Raw genomic sequence first — 5788 nt, 5'->3', positions numbered from 1 at the left:
TCATGTCGGGTTCACCAAAATGTAAAGCGGAAAAAATCGAACCCTAGTTGCTCTCCCCTCTTCCAACTCCAAGGAGAGAGAAGGGAGGTCACCAGGGTTGACGGTTTTCACTTAGGGGAGACTTTACATTCAAAAGAGGGGTTGAAACCCACAAGATCCAATCCCACACAATGCAAGATTGGATTCTAGATGAGTTTCAAGGGTTAAGACAGCAAGGCTACCCTCTTTTGTAAAGATTGTGGATAGAAAGATCAAGCTAGGAATGCATAGAAAGTGAGAAAGATTCGCTTATAAACTGAGATAGGGATACAGGATGAAGCTGCGGACCTGGAATTAGCAGTAAAATGTCGAGACGGCGCTGTCCTGCAAATTTGAGCAAAAGTTGACGGGACGATGGCGCCCGGCGTGCACACGGTCCTTCGAAAAATCCGCGAAACGAAGGGGGATTTGTTCGTCTCTGCACAAGGATTCCAGATCTTCAATTTCAGCCGCGTACCTGCAACCTACACACAGAAAAGCGAAGACGATTGGGGGGTTAGGGATTAGGGGTTTTCCCTTAGGTCAAACGCCGATTTTGGAATTAACCAAGAAATGAGAAATGCTGTAAATGTAATGATTGTAATGTAAAACAAGTACTAGTACCTTGTTGTAAGGATGTTTGTATCCTTATATGCGAAGGTATAGATGTTGTTGTATGTTGTATGTTGTATGTTGTAGTATGTGATCTCCTCTTCAATGGTTGAATCCTTGTCTTGAATGCAACACTTAGCCTTGAATGGAGACTTAGAATGATCAATTGCTTGAAGGAATGCTTGAACGCTTGAATGTTTGAGTATCGTTTCCGCCTTTTTCCATCCATACCAATGAGAGAGGAAAATGTAGTTTATATACTTGTCAATTAGGGTTGATAGACTGATTTTCCCGACCTTAGGCCGACCAGGAAATGTTATTTTCCAATTTGCAAACAAAAAGACCCGAAGTCCCATAGGAGACCGGGCCCAAAATAGGGCCAGGGACCAGGGCGCTGGGCGCTCTGGTCCCACCTCCCGAGACAGCAGGGTGCAAGGAGGATCAGGCCAGGGTGCTGGAAAAATGCAGTTTTTGATGCGGTGGACAAGTTTCGGGGTCTCCATTCAAGTTTAGTGTTGCGTCGCCATCGTGAAGACCCAAATGCGGTCGAAATTGCAAGTGTCACAATTTTAGGACGCTACAATAATATATCAAAATTCCTGTCAGCCTCTGTGCTAGTATGCTTCCTTTCTCTGTGTCGGTGTCGGTGTTCTGAGTGCCGATGTAGAATATGGTCTGCTAATGCCGATGAACTATCTTGCCGATGTAATGCCTTGCCGGTGCCATAGGATTGTAAGGTTGCCATCAATGACAAAACCTTCAATCACATACAATGTCTCATTGGAGTGTGCATATGCCAACAATCTCCCCTTTTGGCATTGATGGCAACACTCATGAGAAATTTCAAAAGTGTATCAAAAAAATGTGAAGTCCAAAAATGTGTGCTCCCCCTGAGCATATGATTCCTGTGATATTTGAATTTTCTCATACCACTACTCTCCCTTTGGCATCAATGACAAGGGTTGTCATGATGTCAGTAGAGTTTGTAGTTTCAACCTTGTAACTGGGTAGTTACAATTTGAAATAGATCCGTCAAAATCAAGTTTATACTCTCCATAAACTTTTTACTGTCTCTTATTGTTGTCTTTATTCTTTTAGTTGTACCGGTGAGATGCTGCAAATGCTCTACCGGTGTTTTTTGTCCCTATATCAGTGCCTCAGATATTTCCTTCTGCAATGATGCTAGATAGTCCAATCTTGGACTTAGTTTTAATCTCAGATGTTTTGCCTTATTCACTATTCTGTCCTTTTCTCTTTCTAATTTAAGTAATTCTTCCTCAAAATTTGTTATATTTTACTCAAAAACTGATAATGTATCAGGTGAGTTAACAAAATTATCAGCAAGTTTATTGATTTCATCTTGTACCTTGCTTATTTTCTTATCTATATCTACAGTCAAAAAGTTTGTCTTACAGGTGTCTTTGTACAGAGTTTTGTACTCTTTCAATAAATTACACAGTTCCGGTAGAAGTGTGTCAAAATCCCTAGTACACTTCTTTATCTACTCATCAAAGAATCTTTGTTTTTCAATTTCCAATTTATCCTTCAATGTCTCTTCGTTTATTTTCTCAATATTTTCTATGATATATTTACACAAGGTATCAAGTTGTCTTAAAGAATCTTTATTGTCTATATTATAGTTAGGAGCAATTACCTTCAAAATTGGGATTGTGTCATCTATTGCCTTATAAGCTTGTGAGCTATAATTTGTTATCCTTTTAATTGAATCTAAAAGTACTTCAGTCACATTAGTTGATTTGTAGCCTGATGATGAGGAACCTACATTTTGAGTACCGTCGGTGGAAGTAACCAAGCTTGTATTGACCTCTGGTAGGTCTGTTTGTGTTTGCATTTCCTTAAGCAATGGTTTTTCTACTTCTCCAGTTGTCGGTTGCACTATTTCCTCATGAACCTGTTCCTATACCTGTTGATGTTCCTGTTCCAGAGCCTTTTGTTCTATTTGTTTCTCTGTTTGTTGCATTGTCTTAGTCTGAGTCTGAGTTTCTACTTGTTTCTCTTTGACATCTGTCGGTGACTCTTGTGTGTTTTCATTTTGCTCATCTACCAGAGGCTCACTAGCCATGTCAGTCTTATCAGCTGTATCTTTGTCTATCACAATGTTGATCTTTTGAGTATCAACATCCACTGTATATAAGACTTTAGGATTAGGATTGACATCCTCTACATCCATACTTTCAATTGTCGGTTGATCTTTTGTAGCTGTTGTTGTTACTGATGGAGTAATCAAAGGAGGTGGGGGTAAATTGTCTTTAACCTTGATACTAGGTGGTCCACCAACTTTACCTTTACCCTTGTCTCTTTCTTTCTAATATACTTTTATAGGTTTGTGGCTCATGTATTCTTCCTGTTTTTCTTTTTCCACTAGGAAAATGTCCCATGCATTTTCTGTCTCCTCAGTCACCTCATTAACTCTTCCAACCATTAAAGCAATGTGCCTGTGTGCAGTAGAAAATACTGACCGGTTAGCTTCAACAATTAAGTCATCAATATTTTTGGGTGAATTCACCGGGTATACAGCAAGTAGCTTTTCTACCTTTATTTTCTTGTCAAGTTCTATTACTGCTTGTCTCTTTGCTTCCAGCCAGTTGAATAGTTCATCTAGTACTTCATCTACAACTTCCATCAAAAATTTCTTATACATGTCCATATGCAATATAACATTGTTTTCTACTTGTTCTTTTTCATCAGCTATCAAAGTGTCATATAATTTCTCTATATTCTTTAGTTTCCCTTCCTCTGTAATTTCATTCAACAGTATGTCAAGAGGGGCCAAGTCCTTATTTGTCCTCTTCTTCTTCTTGGGTGTCAGTTTCTTCTTTGATGTAGCCTTTCTTACTGGAGATCTCACTGCTTGTTGTTTTTGTCTTGTCCTCCTAGGTGAGGGTGTGGTTGTCGGTGAGGGATCTCTTTTCCTTACAACTCTTTTGAAAGTGTAGGCATGTCATTCTCTGAAGATGTGCCTACCGGTGATAGGTGAGTTTTAGGTTGTGGAGCTGCTAATGTAATACCCTAAAATTGGTCATCTAAACCATGGGCCCCTAATCTCGACAACATCACCAAGGTCCTATCCAAAGGCAATTAAATCAATCTTGAGCACATTATTAATTCCTTAATTATCAAAAATCACATGGCAAATCAACCACTCAATATTAATTAAATATTTATTTAATTAATTGAATTATTTCAAGAATAATCATTTTGATCAATTATCCCATTTTAATTTATTAAATATCTTTGCATATTTAATTAATTAATAAATTTGTCATTCAATCATGCGAAAAGATTAATTTATTACAAAGAGTTGAATTGAAACAAAACAAAAGTCAAAACAAAAAAGAATTGAAGAGAGAGAGAAATCAAACTTGAGATATTATTTCTTTTTCTAAATTTAGAACTTGAAATCAGAAAAGCAATTTAATTGAATTGTTGAATTATTCTCTAAAATTGGAACTCAAAGCTTTTCAGAAAAAGAAGTTCAGTTGCATTAAGAAAACTCTTTTCTTGATTAAATTGAAGAATTATCTATTTTTATCAGATGTGCATGGAACTAATTTATTATTATTTTCCAATGCAACTTGGACTTCTAATTTGAATGCATTTCAATTAAACTATAATTGGAATCTATCTCAAGGTTAACTCAACCCGATTTCTCAATTATTTTCAATTGATCCTAAATTGAGCTTTTTGTAATTCTCTATAAATTCAGTCTTCAGCTCTCATTCCAATTCACCCCAGAGATTTTTGAGAACACACTTGGAAATTATTATCACGTTAATTTTGCTCTGGAGTCATTGAAATCATTGTGTTTTTTTTAGATTACTTGCATCCATTTTACATTCATTATTGCTTGCATGCATTGTTGCTTGAATTTGCTTGAATTACTCATCCATCTTGCATCCATATAGCTTAATATCATATAGATCAAATCCTTCGTCTTGGTGTAGTCTAGTCACTAGTATTGCTTATAAAAATCTGAGAGCAATCTTATACTCGCATCTTTTAGAAGACAATTAGTCGCTTTGCTATGGTTTATTTCTTCTTGCTTATTGATTATTAACCATGCATATAATGACTTAATTGAAGTGTTGTGCTTGCAGCTACAGGTTCACTTTTTCACACACACATCTCGATTTTGTGGGCGCCAGAAATGTGTGTGTGAAAAAGTGAACCTGTAGCTGCAAGCACAACACTTCAATTAAGTCATTATATGCATGGTTAGTAATCAATAAGCAATAAGAAATAAACCATAGCAAAGCGACTAATTGCCTTCTAAAAGATGCGATTATACTGAACACCCGCTTAGATTTAGAATGACCAAAGAAACTCTTTAAACTTTTGATTGAGTTTAAACGAATAATCAGTTTGATTTGAAGCGATGAAACTAATTAATGTTAAGAGATTAATTCAAATGAAAGACAAATATCAGCTTGATTTGAAGTGATGAAACTGATATGCCCCTAGTGATTGATTGATTCGGATGATCGAGAGATTTCAACTTGATGTGAAGTGATGAAGTTGAGATGCCCCTTAGCGATGAGGATTTTAATTAGAAAGATTTTGCTCGACTTTTGATGAAGATTTGCAAAAAAAATTCTCAACTTGTGAGATGTGAAGTCATAAGATCATGAGTATGCCCCCTCAGGAGCGAAATCAAAAGATAGCGAGGGTAGTTGATTATAGGCAATTGTTTGGCGAAAATAAGCGATTTAAGCACAAATTGATTTTGAGGATTTTTCTGAAGATTTCGCAATGATTGATGAGAAATTGAGCGTAGAGTTGATTGGTAGAATTGAAATGTGGATGTGTAGAATTGAAATTGAATTAAGATTCAGCATTGAAATTGAGCACAATTTGAAGAAAGAATGAGCATTAATGAAAAAAAAGCGCTAAGTGGTCAAAATTGTGAAATTGACTAGCAAGACGATCTCGAAGTTCGATTTCGATCCTGAAAATGGAATTAGAGCAGGCACATTAGCCAAGGGTACAATTTTCATGTCCCTCGGAGCAAGTTGAAAAATTAGGTTTTAGGCTATATATAGGACAAAAGTGTCATTTTCAATTCATTTAAACCCTCCAAGTTTGAAAATTCAAAAAACCTTCTGCGAAGAAAAATGGTGGTCCGTACTCGTCAGCATCG

This window comes from Cryptomeria japonica, chromosome 1, assembly GCF_030272615.1.
Source record: "Cryptomeria japonica chromosome 1, Sugi_1.0, whole genome shotgun sequence".
In the NCBI taxonomy this organism is placed as follows: Eukaryota; Viridiplantae; Streptophyta; class Pinopsida; order Cupressales; family Cupressaceae; genus Cryptomeria; species Cryptomeria japonica.
Note: the sequence above shows the minus strand (reverse complement) of the source record.